The sequence below is a fragment of the Pongo abelii genome, chromosome 17, assembly GCF_028885655.2.
Source record: "Pongo abelii isolate AG06213 chromosome 17, NHGRI_mPonAbe1-v2.0_pri, whole genome shotgun sequence".
In the NCBI taxonomy this organism is placed as follows: Eukaryota; Metazoa; Chordata; class Mammalia; order Primates; family Hominidae; genus Pongo; species Pongo abelii.
The window spans coordinates 79,829,403-79,854,918 of NC_072002.2; the positions used below are offsets into that span (position 1 = coordinate 79,829,403).

A 25,516-nucleotide genomic window follows, 5' to 3' on the forward strand; every position below is an offset into this window, starting at 1 on the left:
AAAATATCTCATTTTATACCATTGTATATAATTTTATTATGGTCCTCCCTTAAGGAAGCTCTCCCTCACACAAATATGCACACACACACACACACACACACAATCTCGCAAAGAGCAAAATCAAGATGCGTTACTGATTAGTAAACTAGAAAGTGAAACGTAATTTCTCTATTAGCATGGTTCCATATTATCAGTGCTCAAGTTATCTTTTCTATAAAATGTTATTCCTCTGGGATGAATGACCGCCCATAATCCAATTATATTTCAAAGTCACACTTTCTTTTAAAATATTTAATAGGTTGATTTTTAAAGTTGAGAAATAGTTATGGAAAATTTTTACTGTTAGCCTTTACACAAACTACACAGCTCGAGATTTAGTTTCTAAAATAAAAGTAACATCATGTAATTTTACTGTATACAGTTAGTAATATAGATAAAGTGTGTGATAAATGTTCCATATGTATGCTCCACATGCGTGCATATTAGAAAGTGTTAATTTTCTCCCCTAGAAGAATATTTTATATATTCTACATCATGCTTCATTAAATTATGGGTAATGATAAAGTATATGTACATTTTATAAATTACACTTCAAAGGAAGATTATGCTAAAACTCAAATGTCTCCATGCTTATTACGCAGTTGTCTCCTATCCAAATTTTATTTAAAGGTTAGTTTTCTAATATAATTCCACAGCTGGGAGTTTAAGGTCATCATAATGGTAGAGTTGAAAAAAAAAAGTCTTCCAGTCTTGACGGATGCAAAGGAAAGAGAAAGGAAAAAGCTAATTTAAATCTTATATAAACACACATTAAAATAAAATAAATGGTTTTGGGGATGGTATACAAACAACAAAATCAGTTTTGATATACCAAGTTATGAGAAAAAAAATCAAAAAGAATGCAGCTGTCATTTTGAATTATAGTCAAATAATGCTCTCTTCTCACTTTGAAAAAAAACTACCAAACAAAGAAGAGTGTGATGTGAGTCTGAAATGGTGAGAATTAGAGGTGAGAATTACCAAAGTTCCATAAAAATGGGGTTATCTAACATTTTAAAGCATTTGCAAAGGACTGTCTTAATATCAGAACTTGAAGAAAAATACTGCTACTGTATTCTAATTTTTCTTACATTATGGATTCTAGAATTTAATTTCCAGAGCATTGTACAGCTGCATCCGTTACCGAACCTTATCATAATTATGAGACCAAAAAAACACACTGTCAACAATTGTCTGTATGTGATGAGGCACTTATATTCTGATGTCTGGTTACCTTCTGCTTGTTAACCTTGTCGTGGAGGGCCTCTCGCAGAGAGCACCAACCAAATGCAATCCACACTAATTACTATAATTCAGCGGAGATATGTAGTCACTTGAGGCTGACCGTTTTACCCCCACAATCAACCTTCTGCAACTCAAGGAAAACACAAACATGGCCGGGCTCCGACGAATTAGGCATGAACAAATGTTCATTAACTGAGTTAAAGGACCTTGCTGAAAATTACAAGGGCTGCTTAGGAAAGCAATGAGTCCCATTATGGAAGTAATAGGTCTCAAAGCAGGCAGCTTGTTAGAGATTCATCTATAGTTGCAGGATGTAGACACCTTAGTGAAAGCGTCTCTGACCTGGACACTTTCAGACTCTGGGATGGTGATGGCAACACGGTCCTCTCTGGGAGATGTCATCAAAATCAGAAGCTGGAGACACCTCTCCTGAAATGTAATTAGAAAATTCAATGCTGCTTTTGCACTATCTCAAGTAATTTTACCATGAAAAATATGAAAGAAAACAACCCTACACTTCACTCTGAGTTTAAAATCTCTCCATCTTCCTGGCAATACCTGATTTGAATTCATAGACTGCACATTACAGGCTATGTGTGGACATTTACACCTACAACAGGAATTATTTCCACATAACGACAAATAGGCCTGAGATATGAGCACTTCTAAATAAGTGTCTTTGTGGAATATATTATTTCAATATGTATTTTCCTCTCCTCCCCCTTCATTGGGATGTAAGTTAGAGGTTCCTATTCTTTAAACACAAATGAGGCTGGGCAGCACTCCATTTACCTCTTTTTTCCTCCTGCTTTAGTGATAATGTAATTCATTGGAAATGCTGCTTCAACTATACTTTGTAATATTTTCTAACACCTTGCTTTACTCTGAAAGAGTGCGAAGATTTATTCAAGTTCATTGTGTGGTGAAAAAAAATAAAATTGAAGTTGAGAGAGCAGAAGAAAAGATATAGGTAACATTCCCGCATAAATATGTTGCTGATAAAGGGGTTTAACAGAAAATGGAGTCAGCAGGGGCCTGGACCATGCGCCACCATTATAAAATATAAGGCAACTCACCACCACCACCCTGTGTTTTGCAGGTATTCATTAAGGGAATCTTTTTGTGTGAATAAACGGCCTGTAAATTCAAGCTTTTTATTTTTTATTTTTTGTAGTTTGACTTTAAAAGGTTCCTGTTTGATATCTTGTATCTTGTACTAACCATATATTTATAATGGTGACTAAATTTTTTAAAAATGGTAAAATGGAGAAAAAAAGAATTGATTATATAATTGATTGCAAATTTATCAGTTCCTCATTGGATATAAGTTATATAGTCTATCCTTATGAATCTCTTCTTTTTCTTTTGATCTGTGTACCTTCTTAGGTGAGCAAAATCACCCAGTTTCTCTTCCTTCTCTCACCTGTTTGTAAAAAAAATCTTCCTATGAAGAGATTCATAAACTGCATTGAACTTATGTGTCAAAGTTTGAATAATGGGGAAAGTCTTTGTTCATAAATATAGTTGATGTAAATACACAACGTAGTTATAGGTTTAAATAAACAACCCACAACTAAACTGATAACTATAAAATATACTAATAGTAATTTATTATTAGAAATCAAAGATAAGAGTAATTAAAAATTGTGGCATACTCAAAGCACACTGATGACACTCAAATACTATCCTGAGCCTACATTTATAGGAAGAAAAATGCACCTTTTTTAACAGGATATTGAAGTTGAAAAGTATCTGGTAACCTACCAATTTCTACTATGATTACTTGTTTAGAGGCTAGCCAGTTAGTAGCCTTTATTGGTACATAAAATTGTAATTCTATGGAATTGTGCATTGTTAAATGCTAAGAATTAGGGAAGGGATTTGCATTTTAGATGACTTTAGGTCACCTTTTAGACACGCAGTATACTTTCAGAATCCATGTATCTCCAAACCATGGACTCTTTGGATAATTGTTGTAACTTTGAACCAGTTATTTTGACATCAGGTAAAAATAACCATTCTGTTGTTTCTACTTATCACTTACATACACAAAAAAATGCGAAAACAGTTAGTTTTGTTACACTATTAAATCTCCCTAAGATGGGTCATTTCTTTCATTCAGGTGTGCTTTCATTCCCCTCTGTGAAACACTGCCATTTATTTCATAAGTAATACACATTTTCTGTTAAAGTTAAGTGTGTATATTTTAGGCTCATTAGTGTTGTTGCCAGGTTCATTATCAAACTGGTTATTGTTTGTTTGTAAAATTATTCAATTGTGCATTTCCTAACTTCATAACCAGCAACCATTCTGAATTTCCCACTGTTTTTCTTTTCTGAAAGATTTTTTAGAGATGTCTGGAGTTCTACAAAAATAATATACATGTTTACAGTTTTAGTTTCCTATTTGCAATATTTGAAGCAATTATTTCACACTTTATATTTGTAATTATATTTTAGATCACATTTCAAAAAAGTTAAATCAATGGACATTAATGTCTTATTCCTGACTTTATATTCCATTATTTATAATCATCTTCTTTGCTGTTATGTATTTTATAAGTTATTGAGGAAATATTTATTAATTTCTACATTTTATAATGAGGTTGCTAAACTTTCATAAAGGTTGTTTGAGAAATAATACATGCATTTCAGAACTTTCTGTAATATTTTATTCTGACTTTTTGACATGGAAAAACACATCAGCGAATTTAAATTTTGAACAATTCTTACGTGCATGGAATGATGATAACGATTAATTTTGGAGAAACGATGAGCTCATTTTCATTTGCAGGTGGGACACTTGGATATGTCAGGCAGAGAACCCAATTTTTGTGGAGGAGGAGAAAATGTGTTTAGAAAAGATGGGCATATGTTAAAATTAGACCTACAGTAAACTTTTAAAGATGTCATTTATGTATATATATTCATGTAATTTCAACATGATGTTTATATTTAGATCATTTCTATCTTTTAAAGTCTACTATTCCAAGGAAACATTCAGAAATCATACAATTTTTTTCTCTCTTATCCCTAGAGTAAATGTAGGCAATTTAGATTCCACTGCCTCAGAGCCACCTGCATCAGTCTTTGATTCAAAGATGAAGACTTCAAGAGTTGGGGAGCATTCATTGAAGCAGTAGCAGCTTCAGCTATGTGGTCTCAGAACACTTCTCATTAAATCCATTTGAATCTCTTCCCTGGGGACATTTCTCCTCTTGTACCAGATGTGCCCCTCCTTCCCACAGAGGGAGTACATTAAGGTAAATATGGTGCATAGAGAAATCCTGTGTTTAGTGAATTTTTTCTTGCAGTAAATGATAATGATGATGATGATGATGATGATTTTTTTAAAGCTAAACTTGCTCAGTTTCTACCCATCTAAAGTTATCTGTCTCTTTCTCTTATTCTCTAAGAATTTCTCTAGCCTGCACCCTATAAAGAGTGTGTGACTACTCACCTTTTTCGATTTTATTTTGCCTGCCACTCTTTGGCATGTAACAGATTTTAGTTAAACTCCCATTTATGCAGGTAGGCAGGCCAGCCCCATAGTTGGGGCTTAGCCCAGGAGGGTGCTTGGCTTTGCCGAGGAAAGAGTTCAAGGGTGAGCTGATGTTAAACAGCAATCTTTTATTGAACCAGAGCTACTCCCTGCAGAGCAGGGCTAACTCATAGGTGGTGCATACAGAGCAGCACTTGTGCACTTGTGGGCTGTTGGCAACTGTATTTACACCCACTTATATCCACTGTTATTTACATGCAAATTAAAGGGTGGGTTAATGCAAATTAAAGAGCAGGATATTCAGAATTTTCTAGGAAAGGGGCAGTAACTTCTACGTTTATAAACTATCAAGATGCTGGTGGAAGTATCTTATGCTAATGGACAATGAGTGCAGCTAGGGATCATTTTTGTTGCCATCTGTTTGTTTTGACTGTTTTTTTCACTTCATCCTGTCAGGATCAGGAAATAAGTTCTGCCAGTCTCCCACCTCATTCCCCCTTCAGAGATTAGATACTCCTCCATGAAGTTAAGGGGGCTGCAGAGTAGCAGAGGCCTATCTTCTCTAATTTTTTTCTTCTGGGTTTATAAGCATAGGCCCTGCTTAGGAATGAAGGAGTAAAAATCTCTGGATACCTGATTCAAGGGACCCAGCGGCAGGATGTTTTCATTCTCTAGGTCAGAAGAAGGGAAGGATTGGAAGCCTTCTGCTAGCCTTGTCTTTATATGAAATTGTTGGAGTCTAGAAGACCCAAACATTACAAGGAGTTAAGCAAGAGCCAAACTTCAGTAGTAAAAAGATAGCTCTTGAAGGTCCTAGGAAGGGTAAAAACCAGGTGACATTTGTGAAAGCACTTTTGATAGTGGGCCAGTTGTAGTGGGGGCAAGTGCCTTGGTTATATCTATGTAACCAGGTGGCTTGCTTATAGATCTTTTGGATGTTAACCTCAATTTGTCTAGAGTTATTCATTTAAATTCAGCAGGACTTATTAGTAACTGCATAGACTCCACCCAGTTCAGCTAGTAAATAATCCAATGCCAGTCTGTTGTCAAGGACTACATTTACCAAATAATCTAGGGATCCTTGAAGTTCCTTTCATGCTTGACCTGTGCTGGTAGCCAATAATATTAGAGCTTTTGTCAAATTTCTTAGGGGTGACTCATGGTAGGTAAAGTCACTCCAAGGGGATGCTGGTCATATTGATGCCCTAATTCCTGCCAGAATTAATCTTATTACTCATTTATTTTTATTTCTGGGTATTATGGGTTTATAGATGGTGACCCCCAGAGAGGCAATGGTGGCCAACGTATATTTACCCCTGTTTCAAGTTTTTAATATGCAAGGGATGACAACTTTTAAAGAAATAGGTGGCTCTTGAGGGAGTCAAGAGTGGATACAGAGTGGAATTTCTTCCCACTCATGGCCGCAAACAAAAATGAGCCCAGTTGGCACACAAATTAGGCCCTATTGAATGTGATGTCTCTCTGCTGAGCCAAATTGGCTCTCTATAGATATTTTTCCCTTGTCCAATGGTGGTAGTTGAGCAATCTTTGTTTTCTAGAAGAGGGCAGTGCTCCCACCTTCCCATATCAGGCAGTTGTTCTCTGGTGCATGTTTTGATCCAGGAGGAGGCACGATGTACATTTTCCTTGCGTATAAGTAGGATTTTATTTATCTCCTTGTGGTCTTGGGAATTTATCCACTAGGGTTGGATTAGAGCTTTGCAAGGAAGCTTTCTCTTTTGTGTATTCACACAACAATGAATATAAAAGATAGTATCATTACTGCACTGAAGATATAGATACCCGACTTCCCAGGTCCAGATAATAGTGGTGTTGGGGATAAGGTGGAATCCTTTCAGTGGGAGAGACTTCCTCTTAACAAATAGGATTCTGGGTAATTTGGGATCACCATGATTAATGAGAAGGTCTGGAGAGAAGGCCATGAGATTTTCCAGATGTGCCAGAAAGTGGAACTCTATTTTGGGGATAGAGATATGCCAGATGTGGAAGAAGGTTGATAACAGATCCAGCATCCATGAAGATGATTTCCTTTAGGAATGCTATAAATTCTGAAACATTTATTATGAAGTCTTTTTCCCCTCCTACACTGTATTAGGTTAATTGGAGAGCAAGAGGATTAGTAGAGGCAGCATGGTGTCTAGTTGGGCCTTAGAGTGGCTTCTATTCTCAAAGAGGACAAAAGAAGTGTTTCCCTGGAGAAGGCAGTTTGCCAGAACAGTAGAAAAGAAGAGAAAAATTAATGCTCCTGTGCCCACACACAACATCATGTTACTTATTGTACACTTGAGAAAAAAACAGCTTTAAGTCTTCTAGGGATTCACATGTGTAGGTCCTGATATCATCCTGTCATGCCTGTGGGGACTCATAAAAAACTGTTTTACCCCAGACAGGTGTACCCACCTAGTGATTCCCTAAAATCTAACAGAAGTGGGGGTATCTAACAATACTTTATTAGTCCATTCTCATGCTGCTAATAAAGACATACCTGAGACTGGGTAATTTATAAAGCAATGAGGTTTAATTGACTCACCATTGAGCATGGTTGGGGAGGCCTTGGGAAAATTACAATTATGTTGGAAGGGGAAGCATGCATGTCCTTCTTCACATTGCAGCAGCATGGATAAGTGATGAAGTGCTGACCAAAAGGGGGAAAAGCCCCTTTATGAAACCATTAGATCTTGTGAGAACTCACTTACTCTCACAAGAACAGCATGCAGGCAACTGCCCCTGATTCAATTACCTCCCATCAGGGCCCTCCCACTACCCATGGGGATTAGGGGAACTACGGATGAGATTTGTGTGGGGACACAGCCAAATAATATCAAATAGTTTACAGGAGCCTTTCCAATTTGGTTGTACTTGATCCTCCGGGGATTTTTCTTTCCACGTTTTATTAAGGCAAATTCTTGTGGAAGGAGCCAACACTTTATTTCCATAGTATTGAAGGGCCTTTGGAGCCTGGCCTAAATTTTAAAAGTCGGCAGAGTGAGGAATGTCAGAATGACTATTTCTATCAAGATCTGAATTAGTTTTTCAGGATTTCATAGCTAGTTAAATGTTATAGGTGTATTAGTCCTTTCTCATGCTGCTAATAAAGACATACCCAAGACTGGGAATTTATTAAAAAAAAGAGGTTTAATTAACTCACAGTTCTGCATGGCTGGGGAGGCCTCAGAAGACTTATGATCATGGTGGAATGCACATTTTCACAGGGTGGCAGGAGAGAGAATGAGTGCCCAGCGAATGGGGAAGCCCCTTATAAAACAATCAGATCTCGTGAGAACTCACTCACTATCACAAGAACAACATGGAGGAAACAGCCCCATGATTCAATTATCTTAACCTGGTCCCTCCAACGACACATGGGCATTGTGGGAACTATAATTCAAGATGAGATTTGGGTAAAGATACAGCAAAACCATATCACTAGAGCAGATGAATATGGGGGGAAAGCAGGCATTCATTAGCCATTAAAACCTTTAAAAGCAATATAAGTATCAAAACCAAAAGTCAAAAATAAGGTTACATATCAAGAGAAACCAAGAGTATAGAATCAAGTAATACTGAAAAAAAAATTGCTTTTATATACCTCTAAGATAAAATATTTCAGCATCAGACCATAACAACAGTTATAGCTGAAGGAGAAAAAAATATAAAAGCTGACGATAATGCTGAAGGAGAGAGTTATTATCTCAGACCTTCTACAAAGGGAAAAAGTTCTGAAAGCAACAAGACACAACAATTGAACTTTTAGATATGAATCAGAGAAATGTTAAAAGAAACAGATTATAGAATTGAAAACTGAATGATACCTTAAAAATCTTGTTTTAATATGAAGACTATTCTTTTTTTTTTTTTTTTTTTTGAGATGGAATTTCACTTTTCTCACCCAGGCTGGAGTGCAATGGTGTGATTTTGGCTCACTGAAACCTCTGCCTCCCAGGTTCAAGCAATTCTCCTGCCTCAGCCTCCCAAGTAGCTGGAATTACAGGCACCCATCGCCATGCCCAACTAATTTTTTATATTTTTAGTAGAGATGGGGATTCACCACGTTGGCCAGGCTAGTCTCAAACTCCTGACCTCATTTGATCCGTCTGTCTCGCTTCCCAAAGTGCTGGGATTACAGGCATGAACCACCACGCCTGGCCCAAAAACTATTATTTAGAAAGAATATTATAAATAATTTTCTTTTAATTACATTGATTTCCTTCATAAGATCCCCTTCATAGACCTTACTATCATGTACACAGGCTATCTATGACGTACTTGGACTTTTTTACTTGCCCTCTACCAGCTCTTTTTAAAGAAACTAGTCATTTTATTCTAGGATAAGAATTTATCATAAAATATTATTTCTCATATAAAATTGCTCTTCATATCTTTTGTTACTAAAAATATATCTTTATATCTATAATTTTCTTCACATCTCCCTTCACATTTCATGAGACTCATTACACAGATTTATGATTTCAAATCAAACAAAATGGTCACCTTTAAGGATCCATACCATTCACATGCATTCAACTCTTTCTCTTTCAAAAGTTTTATTTAGACCACCTCTGAGAACCCAGATACTATGCAAAGCTAGTTACCATTCAAAGGTGTTTTAAACATTCACACTAACAGATTCAGACTAGTCCCTTTACCCACATATTACCAAGTCATATACACTTGCTTATTTGTTTAGTTTATCAGTGCCTTTTAGATGTAAGCCAATTTGACAGTATACACAATGTATGTATCTATACATATTCACATAATGTCTATACACATTACCCAAATAAAGTGAACCATACAAGATAATTGGATTCAAGTTATTCACAAAATTGGTATGTGTCAACTTGGCTAAACTTTGTTTTCCCTAATAGGTGTGGGAGACAGGGAAAAGCAGAGAAGGGGATCCCATAGTACCAAATAAAGAGTGGAAGGGTAAAACCACATTGCTTAAGGGGAGACCGTGATGGCCCTGAGCCATCAAAGAATCTGTCCAACAGCAGAGACACTCAGATAAAGTGTTTGGGCCACTTGTCTGCTGCATCAGGAAGGTGTCCTTCAGGTCAGGAGTTCAGGACCCCAGTAAATGCAGCTCATTGAATGGCAAGTGAAAGAAGGTTAGCTGTAGTATTGTTGGGCAGAGTTTTTTTTTTCTCTTACTAAGAATGGTTAGGACATTCTCATTGCCAGTGGCCCTCTGACTCACAGTAGGCACACTGATTCTGGTCCAGGGGGCAGTGAGTTTGAGGCTTTCAACTGAGCAACCTGGACATAGGTCTCAAGACACTTCCTCGGTACAGGTAACCCAGAGATGGGGAAGGGGCTTAAAGCAGCTGCTAACAACTACACTTTTGGCTATTTCCCTGTTTCCTCAACTCTGTCTCTATTGTTCTAAACTCCAAAGGCCATGTTTCAGGGTGGGCTGATAGGGGTTTGAGGACCCACTGCTGTGTTTTGTAGCTTCCTCCTAATGTCAGGGGCAGATTGAGTAATAAAATGTATGCCCAGGAGGTTGTTTGGGTCTGCATTAGTATATTTCCTGAGTGCCCCCAATAAATGGCCTTGAAACAGAGTGGGATTTTTGGCTCTCCCCTGAGTTACTTCTCTACTATTTTTATAATTAGCTTAATCTCACACTTTAAAAAATATTTTCTATTTAAAAAGTTGCTATGTGGTTTCTGCACTCAAATCTTGGGAAACCCCATTGGTTATCCCATTGAGGGTCCATACTTGGAACTGCATCTCCCCCAACGTGATAACTGGCATGGCCTTTGTTACGTGCAGCCACTCCATCTGCAGATTCATGGGTGGCACTCAGAATTCTCCTCTTCTCCTCCACAGCACAGCAAGTCATGCCAAGTTAAATCTAAGAACATGTCAGCTTAACAAACTCCTCTATAAACTTCCCTGGATTATCTGAAAACCTGCCAAATTTGTCTGTGAAAAACACCAAATCAGATATAGAAAATGGCACATGTACTCTTAAGTTTTCATCTCCATCAGCTACCTCCCACAATGTACAAGGTTTGATTTTAGGTGCTGATATGGAGCCCCATTCTTGATGGTACAGTCTGGGCTTACTTCCTTGGGCAACAGGGGTATAGTCTGTGGCTATTTGGATAAAAGGGAAGTGTGCCTAATGGCCCTGGGGTGGAATCTTGGATTAGATAACTGGGAGTACTCCCCCTTAGAACTGGGTGACTGAAGAGTCTCTGAGGAGGATATGAGCCTTCTAGGAACAGCATCATGGGAGGATCCCGTAGAAACACCTTCTCAGTGCCTAAAAGTAACATGAGTCAGTAAAGGGCAATACAAGGTTTACATAAGGGACCTCTACTCCTTTCCCTTCTTTATTACAGATTAAGTTCAATTGCAAACACTATTATGATGTAAAGAACCATTCTTAGGCCTAATTTTTGATCTCTCAATTTGTATTACACTGAAAAGGTGTTGGTATAGAAAATGAGTTTCTTTTTCTTTGAGCAGATTTGAATTTGCTCCAATTGCCTAAAAGACACTCTAGTGGCAAGTCCTCTGGAATACTCACCATTGTCCCCATGTCTAACAGGAATCTTTACCAGGAATTGAAATTTTTAAGGTCTAACAAGAGGAAAAGCAACTGGGCTCTTGTTATTTTTTTCTGTTTATATGTTTACCTCCTGTAGAGAAGGTATAAGTACAGGTAGCAAAGTGTTAGACAAACGGAGTGTGAGATACAAGCAGGCAGTAGAGTACAGTGCTCGCTGGTGAGCAAAATGCAACAAAAGGAATATTTTTACCTAGCGAAGTATAAAAGGAAAAGTGAAAATAGAGTGACAGGACCCTAGGGCAGCAAACAGACAAAGGCAAGAGTAAAATTTCCCTGGAGTTGGCCTGGAACCTACAATCCTAGAAGGAATGCTAAGGTTGAAAACCCCGGAGCATCCGGGGGCTGCCAATGATGCCAAGTGCCAAAAAGCCTGGATTACCCAAGTGCTGGACAACTAGAGTTCCCACACCACATGCCGAAACCCTGGAGTATCCAGGGGCAACCAATGGTGAAAACCCTGTGGGTTTCAGCATTTTCAACCCTGAGGGGCAGGCAATAGCATACCCTAAAGGCCTGATTGGGGTGACAGAACAATGTGATTCTGACATCCCAGAGTCAACACAACAGCGACCTCACAACCAAATGTCCTGCTTTAAATAATTACCCAAATACAGTTAGCTAGGAGCTAAAGCAAAACAAAACAACAAAACAAAAGAAAACATGCTGCAAACAAAACATTTCAGAGCAAAAAATGAAATAAAATAAAATGACTGATGGAAAAAAATGAAATGGCATTTAAAAAAAGACTGAGAGAAGAGGAAAAAGGATATATTATAGTTGGTCAGGTATGCTAAAGGGGACTTTGAATTGATTACCTGGCCAAAGGCCTCATTTTCTGGCTCACCCAATGTTGATGCGAGGAGGGTCAGTGGGGACACTCACCCATCTGCTGGAGTCAAATGGAGATGACTGGTTTGTAACTGGGCCCCTGGCTTGAGTGAGTTTGGCTTCCACAAGGGAACTCGTGTATACTTTTGCAACTAGCTGGCCAGAGTGCTGTGTCTCACATGAGATTATACTGTGGCTGCTCACCATTATACCTGCTCCACTGCATGTCAGCAAGTATGACAGCTCTTAAAAGAGCCTCGGTTACTGTTTCAGCTCTGCAGGGTTAGAAGATCTTTATTGTTAAAGTCACTATCTCTTGACATCTACCTGTCAGATTTCCATCTCCGTTTCTTGCCATCGAGCTGACTGTCATCTCACTGTGCCGATCACTATCTTGCCAACTCACTGATGGCTGTCTCACCATCTTGTCATCTTTCCCCATCTCTCACTATATTTGTCCCTTTAGGGTTGCCACAATGATGTAGCTGGGCAAGTGATCCTCATAATTGGTAATTAGCCCAGGAGAATTTTTGGCTTTACCCAAGAAATAATTCAAGAGTAAGGTGGCAGCGTTAAACAGCAATCATTTATTGAACCAGATCTGCTCCTTGCCCAGCGGAGCCAACTCATAGCCAGTGTGCCCAGAGCCACACTTGTGGGCTGTTGGCTAGCTCTATGTATACCCATTTTTATCCACTATTACTTACTTGCAAATTAAGGGTAGGTTAATGCCAATTAAGGGGCAGATTTTTCAGAACTTTCTAGGAAAGTGGCAGCAACTTTCAGGTCATTTACGTGGAAAAAAGAGGTAACTTCCAGATCATTGGTGTGACACACACATTGTCATGGCACTGGCTGGGGAGGGGGGGCAGGGGGGAGTGTCTTATGCTAATGAGCAATTAGGGCAGCTAGGGATTGCTTTCATCATCAGCTGCTGTTTGGGTGACTTTTTTCACTACATTTTATCAGAATTAGGAAATAAGTCCTGCCAGTTTCCTACCAGCTTAATGGTAAAAAACCATTAATCTGGTCAGATAAAATTCTCTACTTAATTTGCATGTTTTGACAGATTTGTAGAGAATTGTTTTGCTTTCCAGGAATTTCTTCCAATTGGGCCAGAATTGCATTGTATTTGTCTGTTACTCTTGATATAAATTTGGTTGGGATTGTAATAATCTATAATTTTCCTTCCCAATAAGTTGAATTTTTTGCTGAAGTTTTGTTTGGCAATTGTAAGAGAATACCAGGAAGTGCTTTTAGAGAAAATAGACCATATTTTTTAAAAACCTGTGTTTTTAGAAATGCTAAATATATTACTGAAATCGATGTTTCTATATTATTTTTTAAATAAGAGTTATTTATGTCACGTAACATGAACCAATTGTTATACATATTATACCTAAGCTTATGCTTAAAACTCTAAAAAAGTCTGATTTTCTGTATCATATGAGAGAGACACTAAGGCCTTAAGAAATTACATGTATTATCCAAGTGCAAGTAATAATTCAGTTGTGTTAATCTGATAAACAGGTCATTTATGGTCTTTACTCAGACTTCCTTTCTTTCATGAGTAGCTGAGTTTACATGACAACTAATGAATACTTAATACCTAATATTAAATACTCTAATTTAGATAATATAGCCAGAGCTTTTTTCTTTGAAATATCCATGATACAGGCTACATCATTCAGTTCTTGGAGCTATTTACATTACTTTTAATAAGCAGAGTATTGATGTCACTGAGATAAGTTCCAATTGCTGTTTTTATTTTTTCCAGGCTTACTGTCATTTTGTTGAGCCTTTGAAAGATTTTAGTTAGGTAAGTTGATTTGTTAATTATTGTCATCCTTTAATATTTGTGTAGTTTGTATCATTCTGTTTCTTTTCTTTTCTGTCCCGGGGATTGTGTTTATTTTTCCATAACATCTTTCAGCTTATTCTTTTCAAATTTTGTTCTTCTATGACATAAAAATTTGAACTTTTCTGTGAGGTCTTCGTCCTTGACAAGAGGGCAGATGAGATTTTAAACTTGGCCAGTTTTTATTGGTATCTGCCATCTCAACACAGAAATACAAAATCAAGAAGCTTTGTTGTTGTTCTAAGTTAACTTTATTTTGTCTTTTTTCCCACGGCTAATAAATACAAATGTTGCTTACTGTGAGCTGGGGAAAAAAAAAAGAAAAGAGGAGACTGGTGCTGTTGGTGGGGTAGTCTTTGTGATGTGGCTGCCTGGAAACTAGAAAACATACATATTCTTCCTACTTCTTCAATTGGCTAACCAGGATTTTAAAGTAGTCAATTAAACACTCTGGCCTAATATTTCTTTATAGGAAAAAATGATAGAGGCTGCTTAGATTATTTGGAGGTCCCTTCTAGTTTAAAACACACACACACACACGCACACACACACACACACACACACACCCCAGTTGCATTTCTGGCATGTGGAGCTCTGTGACATTAAGCTGGAAACTATAGAACACAAAATACAATGTATTGGGAGCAGGACATTAAACCAGATGGAGTAGGGGGTTGAGTCTGATCCAATGAGGCAAGGACTTCAGTGACAAATCTCATGATTTTACTATAAAGGCCAGATAATAATTAAGGGTTTTGAAATGTACAGACACAAAAAAAAGAGAGAAGGAAAAGGATAGTTTACTCTTTCAGCAGTGTGGTATAATTAAATGAGAAGCAACTAGATACAAAAAGAACAGTAAGGTCATTGCATTTTATATGTAAAAGCCTTCATAAACTTGATATCTAATGATTTAGGGCATTTCTTGGGCAGATAATAAACAATTTTGAATAAGTGATGAGGAATATTATCTAATCAAAGAGCACCAGGCCCTTTAGAAAATCATGAGTTGTATAAGAATCTACTTCAAGGAACCTTCTTTAAGAACTGGGCTCTCACACACCCAGTTAAATCCCTTTAATAATATTTATGTGAAGAAATCTTTCTACCTCTGTATCCTATTCTCCCACCAATAATAGGCAATTATGGTATGACAAATCAACTGGGAAAAATGGGCCGAACAGTATTCTCTCCTAGGAATGTAGACTACAAAAAAGGACTTTCGTTGTTTTATTTTGGGCAATTAAGCTACAGGAAAATATAGGCTTTCTTTCTTTCTTTTTTCTTTTTTTTTGGTTCATTTGCAGCAGGAAATAAATATTACCTGGATAAAACAAGACAAAATTGGGACTTAACTCAGCAGAGTGTCACGCTAAAATTAAAAATTACAAATCCAGTATCCAAAGCATTGAAAAGCACTGCAATACTTTAATACCAGTTTTAGGCAGAGACCTGACAAAAAAAGGTTTTCACTGTATAAAAAATTTATAGACTTACTAATAACCTCATTTCCACACTCTCTCCCAAAAGTAACACTCCCCATGTCCATAGCTAAAATCAATCCTCCTTCCTCTCCCTGTATCACTGTCCAAAATGATTTTGTGTCACGAGGCTGTCACTCCATTATTAATTATTTCCTCTCCAGTAACATTCATTTGTAAAATGATCAGTTTCTCAAGATTACTTCAAATTTTTCTATCCCCCTCCCACCCACAAGGGAAGCTCTACAGGTTAACGAGTTGACAAAGTGTATTTTTATTTCACTAGGTTGCAGCAAGAGAAGAAGGGATAGGTATTAAAGCAGCCAGTACAGAAAACTCTAATAATGTACTAAATTTGTTTTACCTGACCCTCAGAGAAAAACTTGGTCTAGGTTGAGGTTATAATAAAGCAGACGAGAGGCCATAAGACTTAAGAAAGAGAGAAAGAAACTCATTTTGTTTATAATGCTAATCTCATACTTTTTTTTTACTTTTCTGACGTCCAGGTACACATCTATGCTTCGGAAGAAGGAGACACACTGGATTTCTAATGCAATCTCGACCCTTCCTGTCTCATTGTTCACATTTAATCAAGAGACGCTCAGTTACTCATAACTTTTAAAAAGTTGCAGTACACAGAAACAGTATAAAAGTTCATCTCTTAAAAATGAAGAGAGGCAAGTAATTTATCAGCTATAGCAATTATTCCCCAAATTAAAATAAACTATTATCTTCACTTGAATGAAGGAAAAATACAATTAAAACTTAGAATAACAGGAGATGAAAAAATGGTGTCATGTAGATGACTGTGTCTTAAGCATTTCTCATCTGTATTTCAGAGCAAATATGTTTTATAAAAATCACATTTATGAGACAGCTTGACTTCAAAAATAAATATAAATATAACATAAATATAAGCATAACAATAACCACTAATTATTTTTAAATGCTTTCCTGATACTTGAAAACGCAAGAAATTTTACGTTAAATGCTTATTTTTTACATTATGAGAATAGAACATGCTATTATATGGCATATATAATATTTATATGATATTAATTACATAGTATATATATTGCTTATATACTTAATTAAAAATGTAACTTTCATGGAAACATATTTGTTATAAAACTATTCCTTCTGATTTTTTTAAATGTTTTTCACTTGAGGGAATTTATACACATATTTAAGGCTAAATAGACTAGTAGTTAGGTGACGTTAGTCCCAGATCGAGCCATGTAGCTTGTTTTCCATATATAAAATGAAGTAATATGTATGTATACATACCTATATTTGGCAGGGATATTGTGAGAATAAAATGAACTTTCCCTATGAGATTCTGAATGCTAGAAAGAGATGATTAATGTATTTGCTGCAGAATTTAAACAAGTAACATTGAGCAGAGGTTGGTGACCAATCACATGGAAACAGGTGCATTAAGAACCATTTATCTAGTGAATTTAAAAAAGTTAATACCCTTTCACCTGCAAATTGATTTTTAGGGACACTTGTATGTTCAAATAATTATCAGCTCATTAAACAACTTTGTGATAACAGAAAAACTTTGGCTAAAACCTGAATAATAATTTACAAGAGAGTCACTAAGTCCACTGTTGTTTATTCATATAATGCCACGCTACGCAGTCAGCAAAAAAAGAAAATGTAGACCTGGGTTTACAAATGTGCATAGATTTTCCCAATATACTATTAAGTCATAAAAAGAAGTTCCAAAGTGTGATATTTTGTTTATATATATATATACACACACACACATATATACACACATATATATACACACACATATACATACACATATATATACACACACACATATATATTTTATATATATATACACACACATATACACATATAAAGAGAACATAATTAAATATATAAAGGACATGCCTGGAAAGCATTCCGGATGTGAGGTGTGAGGAGGGGTTTCTGATCTTATATGGTAAAATGATAATTTAATCTTATTTATAATGCCTATATTTTTAACCAGAAAATGTATGCATGATTAACTTAAATTATAAAATACATTTTTTAAAAAGAGAAGTGTGTAAACATTAACTGTGCAAAATGCCAAAAGGCAAGTCAAAATAAAAAAGAAGAAAGGAAACGTGCTCAAATGAATGAGGACAATTCTTTCACAGGGAGAAAAGCTACAAAGGGGTTTTCTGAAGAGAGGGGGAAAAGTAGTCATATTAGCATTCAAGGTAGAGTGAGAAAAATGTGTCAGAAGTATAAATTTTAAAGAAAAGAGATGGCATGGCACTTGGAAAGACTTGAAAGATCACTTGAGAAAACACTAGCAAGATAAATTTTGGTCAAAATCATGGAATGAGCTAAATAAAGAATGTGTATCCCCACTGTATTTGTCTGCTAGGGCTACCCTAATAAAATACCACTGACTGGGTGGCTTAAACAACAGAAATTTATTTTTCACAGTTCTGGAGGTGGAGAAGTCCAAGATGAAAGTGCTGGCAAGATGAACGTGCTGGAGGTGGAGAAGTCCAAGATGAACATGCTGTGTCCTCATATGACCTCCCTGTGCACTCAAACTCCTTGTGTCTTCTTGTTTTTTACATAAGGACACCACCCCTGTTGGATTAAAGCTCCCACCTTATAACCTTGTTTAACCTTAATTTCCTTCTTAAAAGTGCTATCTTCAAAAACAGTCACAATTTCGTGGGCTACAACCCACAAAATTGGAGGGACACAATCCAATCTATACCATTCACTTCCAGTGTTTGTTTTGGACTTGGAATATTATTAATGTGTAGAAAATATAATATGCAACAATATGGTGTACTTTCTTGTAACCAACACAAAAATTAGGCATATGTTAACATCTTCTATATTTGTTTAGGTATGTCTTTTGGAAAATAAACAATGTGTTACTGATTCAGCAAAATACTTTGCTATCTAATGTTTCTCTTCATCTGAATAGAGAACCACTAGTTTGAGTGTTTGTGAATTTTATGATAACATTGTCCCCATAAACAATATATGCAATTATTTTGGATTGTCTTTCAAAAGTCACATTTCAGTTATTTTCAAGAGCCTCACCTAACTTATATTCATTCATATTTATGCTTTATAAAGTCATCAACCATTAGGACACATGGATTAATTCATTTTAACATTTTAATGTTTTACCCATTGCAAGATATTCCAATATGTGATCAACATTTATTTATTAATTTCTTTGCCAAAATTTTTACTGTTTGCCGTTATCAATACTGCTTCTCTGGGTAAAAATTTAACAACTATCTCAGCTATTTACCCCAGAGACATTATACTTGAGATGCTGGCTCTGGATTTATTTTCCTATAATGGTGTTCTCTGGAATGCAGTAGTTTAAGAAAAATGAAATGTTGATTTGTGTCATGTTGTACTAAGGCAGATTATACTCTATTAAAATTGTTGTGAGATCCATGATTAATAAGAATCATCCAGAGAGTTGTGATCAATATCTTACTCCCAAAGGGCTATGCAATGACCACAGCAGACAGAGGTTTGAGTAATGGACAGCGACGTTGTCTGGATTTTCTGCAGTGTATAGGTGTTTCAGTTTCATTTCCGGCGACTTATCCCACAGCCTGGATAAAGTGGCCTGGAGCCTGTACCTAGTATGTTACAAGACATTGTAGACTCTATATGGTAAAGTAGTTGGGGGTAACAAAGTTTGGTGAGGCAGTGTTAAATTTTTGATGTGTGAAAGTGTGTCAATTCAACTTTAATTTTTTACATAGAACTTAACTTGTCAATGCAGTGTAAAAAATATAATTCTGTGGAATTGGCAATGGGTGGAAAAATTAAAAGCGGAAAAACTGAAGGGAAATGGCGCACACACACACACACACACACACACACACACATCTGCTCTCCATGGTTACTTTGAGAATGATTATTGAAAGTAAAGCCATTATCATGGGAGAGGAAGACAGAGCAGATCGGTTTAAGACTGGTGTTTAAAATCAGAAACCATTAATTTGCCATTTAATGTTCTTTAGGGTATTTGGTATAACAGCATACATAACTGCTGTGTCATACGACTGAGATTTTTAATTTGGAAATACAGCCCAAGCTCCAGGTAAGAATAAACAACTAACTCATTAATAAAACTAAAAAAATACAAGTTGTTACATATAAATGCAGAGTTACTTTGGAGAGAAATACCAGCCCTTACCCATGGAATCTTTATTGTCATAAGTTCTCAAATTGAAATATCAGAGTCATAACTTTATCATTAATATTAGATACCTCAGAATAGCAGGGGTTATATGAAATATTACTAGACTCCTATTAGATATGATTTTTGGTGTTCAGTTCATTCTCTGAATGTAGCGTCTTTGCCTCTGTTAGAGTGGATAAAAGCCACAGTTAAATGAGTCTACGACAAATACGAGAATTGTATTCTTTGATCATCTCATGCAAAATGAAATCTACCCCCAAAGAAGTGGAAACACTGTGTTTGATTAATTACGATATGATAATTATGTGACTTCCCTGTGATTATACCCCCTATCCAAACTTTAGTGAATACAGTTGGTAATGCTAGGTCTTCCTCACCTCCTTTTGGGTAAACAGAAGCCATACAGGACACAGCAAACAATTTTTTTCCCAATTAATTAGCATTGTGAACATAAAAAAGTTACAGCAAGTCAGAAAAGTAATTCAAATAGAGTGGGCATATATTAAGTAGCAAAGAAAGTATCAATATATTCCATAGACCATAAGTAATAAAATTATATTCTTTGATTACAATGCAATGAAATTGCATATTAAAGAAAAAGTCTCCTCTGCCTAGGAATGTTTAAAAATAATAATAATGACAAGAACTCTCTGATAACAATTTTTGAGGGTAAGGAAAATTTACACTGAAGCAGAAGAATTTATACACCATTGATAATGGAAACTACTACATATCAGAATTTTGGAATATATTTAACCACTGATTACAAAAAAAGTATAAGCATAAAAATAAAATAATAAACGTAAATTAATTATTTTTTTCACTCAAGGGCCTAGCAAAGGAACAAAAAACTAAATTTAAACAGAAAATAAAAATTAAAAAGGGACAATTAAGATAAGTAGAATCAATGGTGCAGAAAATCCCCTAAATGTAGAATTAATATGCTAAATATTTGTTCTTCAAAAAATTAAAAATGGAAAAACCACTGAGTAAATTAAGGATAAAAGGGGAAAAGCACAAATATTCAGAATTTAAAAAGCAGCAAAAAGGAAATAGTCACCGAAACATAAATAAACAAAATGATATATTATTTACAAAATCAAATCTTTCACAAATACTGTTCGATTTTGCACCTGTAACAGCAGTATTTGACAAACATCTATATATAAGTAGGTTATTTCTCATATTTACTTATTTCAAAAAACATGCATGAACATACTAATGTGTATGCTTTTGTATCGTTGGAGCTGTGTTACTGGGTACATTCCCAGAAGCTGTATTGCTGGATGGAATGGTAAATGTATTTGTTCCATGAGGTATTTTGCAATCTTATTTCATTCTCCAGTTAAAGGAGCAGTAAATTGCTGAGCATATGACTGATTATAGGTCTAGTTCAGGAGAAATACAAGTGAGCCTTAAACCTCTTGTGTGAGACAGCCAAACTTTTAAAAACATTGATGGGGCTTTTAAAACGACACGGGAGCCAATTTGAAGAGGTGTGCACTGACCAAATTAGGAAAAAAATTAAACATTGACTTTTAAGTGATAGCCCTGAGATATAACCCATTGAATAAAGTAAATCAGTGGTTCTATATAAATATATTTTAACTTAGGAATAAAGAAAACAGAAAGTTACTCAAGATATACTCATTAATAAGTTTAGAAGGAATGATAGAATAAAAATTCTCCTTTTTACAGTCATTCAACAATAGTTGATTTATCAAAAAATCATAAACAATTGCTAAAACCAAGCCAATTAATCAAACTGACCAATTTATAAAATTTAATTGAGGAACAAATTCACCAAATTTAAAATATTATCACATAGATTACATACCAATAATAAACAGAATAAGTTATGTTTACAATAGATAAATCTGATCACCGTGACTCAAAATAAATGGATACCACGTGGCCCCATTTTACAGTCTAAAAAAAATAAAAAATATAGTATTTGGGGCAAAAAAAATTATTTAACATGACTATATTTTAATAAGTGCTTTCAGAAAAATCCAAATTAAGAGTATTGTAAAAAAAATCTGTTTTGGGTTTTTTATAAATGCCAATGAAATAAAAAACAAAACAAAAAATATTGCTTAAAATTTTGGTCATAAGAGATAAAGGACGGGATTATGTGAACCTTGATTGGATCATGGATTTAAAAAATAGCTATAAAGAATACTTCTAGGATAATTTGGGATATTTGATCATGCATTTTAAGCTAGCATGACATGATAACTGACAGTATTAAAGTGCAATTTCTAATGTTTAATCACTGTATGTTGTGGGTTGTAAAGGGGAGTGTACTTTTTATTAGGCAAAAATGTGCACATTGCCCATTAGGGAGAATTATATCTGCAACTCATCAGATATGTGTGATGTCTGGGGAGAGATAGAAAGAGAGAAAAGAGCTAGTGCTCAGATGTGGCAAAATAACAATCAGCATATGTAGGTTACAGTATACGGATGTGAAACTTTTCTCTTGGTTTTAAATTTATTTAAATAAATATCGGAGTAGAACGGGTGACATTAGTTTGTAAAAAACATATTATTCTGGGCTTTACTGCGGTTCTGTAGTTAAAACCCATAGAAGAAAACAAATTTGACAGTGATCAAAAAGTAATTATAACAAATATTTGAAACCAACATGTCAGATGTTAAGATGGAAAGACAGTTGATGATAAATATATATTAGATTTAAATATTCTTGCAAAAAGATGTACTTCAGTAGAATTGTCAGCACTTTTGTATGAAATAGTACATTTCTAAAGGGAAAGTACATCATTTATTAGGACAATATATGTTCTCAGTTTGCTTTTTAACAACACAACCCTTATAATTTGGCTTATTACATGAGAAAAGTAATTAAATTCAACTTAGAATAGGAAGAAAGCATGTTTTAGCAATACTCATATTTAGAAAGAAAAAGTTGTGTTCTAGGCTCCCAAAATTAGTGTTAGGTTAAAACATTTATAATGAATTATTTCACAGTAAGAAATAAGTGAAAGACTAAAATATACTTTGCTGCAGATATCAGTAAGAATAATGTTATATATGTAAATATGTGTGTATGGAGAGAGAGAGAGAGAAAGGGAAGAAAGAGATAGAGACAGGAGAAATTATAGCTGAAACAGGATAATTCTAAAATAAGTAAGAATAAATAAGGAGTTTGTTCTCAGGCTTTCAGATGGAGTCCATGATGAAACATAAAAGCATGAAATCACTACCTGTAGATAACTCTGGTTGTGTGAGAAGGAGAAAAGGGGTTGGTGTGGTTAGAAGAGATAAAAGACTAGCAGAAATAAAAAGTCAGGTAAGATTGTGCCAAAAGAGGATTCGTGGATAATGGATATTTTTGCAGATTTCATCAAAAAGCATAGGAAGATTAAGAGAGAAAATCTGTGGAATACTGCCAGGGACTTGATAATGGATGAAGGAACACGATTTTACAGGAGAAATCACAGCTTTGGAGTTGAGCATCTTGATCATTTGGTGAAACAAGTGAGATAAATGACATTTGGCAAAATTAACATTCTGAATGTTCCTTTGGCTAATGTTTGCAAGGGTAAATGGCAGAGGTGACATGATAAACACAAGCAAATAAGTGTAACATAAAAGATTTAAAATTAGGAAAGAATCTTTTAGAAATGACAAGGAAGTGATCTGAAAAACATTACAAACAGGAATTTCATAGCATGGTTAGCAGAAACACATAAATCATAATGGCATAAATAGTAATCACAATAACCTAACAAGAACAATCATAGTAGTAGAAATAACAATTAATTATATAGCATCTACAATTTGTCTGACACTATTCTAATGATTTTGTACATATCCAGTGCCCCAAATTTGTATTTTATGAAGATACAAAATTGAGATAATACAAATACTATTTTCATTTCATAAATGAAGAGACTGGACAAAGAGAGGATGAGTGTCATATACAATATCACAAAGAACCCAAGTAAGCTGGTTACAGAGTTCATGGTGTTTTTTTTTTTTTTTTTTTTTTGAAATGGAGTCTCATTCTCTCACCCAGGCTGGAGTGCAGTCGGGTGATCTCCGCTCACTGCAGCCTCTGCCTCCCAGGTTCAAGCGATTCTCCTGCCTCAGTCTCCCAAGTAGCTGTCATTGCAGGAGTGCACCACCACACCTGGCTAATTTTTGTATTTTTAGTAGAGACAGTGTTTCACCATGTTGACCAGGCTGGTCTCAAACTCCTGACCTCAAGTGATTCATCCTCCTTGGCCTCCCAAAATGCTGAGATTACAGGCCTGAGCCACTGCGCCCAGCCTAGTTCATGTTATTAATTATTTATATAATATTACGATAATCAAAGAAACATGGAGAATAAGAAAGATATGGAAATGTCAAAATAGGTAACTGGGAAGGTACCTTATCTAAATTTTTTTTTCAAATATCGCTAATAATCTCCATCTAATCTTACATAGTGGAGTTATATTTGTTCTTCTCAGCAACATTCTGCATAGTAAAAAACAATTTTAAAACATATTTTTTTCTTGGCTTTCATGAATATTGTTTTATTTATACACCACTGGCTATTTTCTGGTCTCCTCGGCTGCTATTTCTGTACTAACTATCCTGGAAATGACAAAGTGTTCGAAATACCCATCGGAAGACCACTTATCTTCTGCATTTATACTCTCTCTCTGGTTGGCCTTAACCTGACTCTTTTACATTTTATGTGCATGCTGATAACTCCTAAAGGTGTATATCTGGGCCTGATTGTACCCAAATAAATCCCAGAATTGCATGTCCAGAGACATTTCCTAAAAGGCACCAAAAAGGCATTTCACATTTTAAAAGACCAAAATTCATAGCTTAGACAATTACATACAAGCATATATGTGTATGTGTATGTATATATATGTATGTGTATATATATGTATATATGTATGCATGCATATATATACACACACACGTATACATGCATACATATATACATATATACACATACATATATACATACACATACATATATATGCATGTATGTAATTGTCTAAGCTATGAATTTTGGTCTTTTAAAAAAGCATTGAATTTTTGAAAAAGCATTGAACTTTAATATATGCGTGTGTGTGTATATATATATATATACACACACATATATATATGCATACATTACATAAAGTTCAATGCTTTTTCATCCCTAATCCTGATTCTCTTCCAATTTCCTCGAACTGTGGGTACCTGATGCTTATCACAAAAAAATTGGGTTAAATTTTGTTCCACAGAAATGGCTTCCTTAACCACCAGATTTGATAGAGCTACCCATTCATGTATCATCACAGTAACCTATTTTAAGTTATTTATGCATATTAGAAGTTATCTTGTTTGTTGTATTTTCTGTTTTCTCTGATAGATTGAGAGTTTTATGAGAATCCTACCTATCTTATTAGATTCCATTCTTTATACATAGGACAGTTCCTGACTCATTATAGGCTCATTATCTAAAGAGTCATAGAAATGTAACAGAAAAATCAGTCACTGTGTTTCTGATGTGATACAACATAAAGACATAATTTATTTTATAAAGTATTATCATAAAAATTTTAATTCAAATATAATCAGAGCTCTAGATTAACTTCCAATTTACAGAAAACAAAGCATATAGACACAAGTTCACCAGTATAATGTAGAAACAATTTAAAAAATAGAGAAAGAATTCCTGAGGAAAACTGCCTGGGATGTCTCCAAATTAAATGTTTTGTGTTTAAACAAGGAGTAAACCCTACTTG

At 35.3% G+C, this 25,516-nt stretch overlaps 1 long non-coding RNA gene across 1 annotated transcript; it reads left to right on the plus strand.

Annotated features, from left to right (window-relative positions):
- The first annotated feature begins 11,938 nt into the window (after positions 1-11,938).
- On the plus strand, positions 11,939-16,339 carry LOC129051688 (uncharacterized). The gene is made up of 3 exons (XR_008516117.2): positions 11,939-12,174; positions 13,995-14,036; positions 16,063-16,339. It is a non-coding gene; the product is annotated as an uncharacterized LOC129051688 (long non-coding RNA).
- Positions 16,340-25,516: the final 9,177 nt, after the last annotated feature.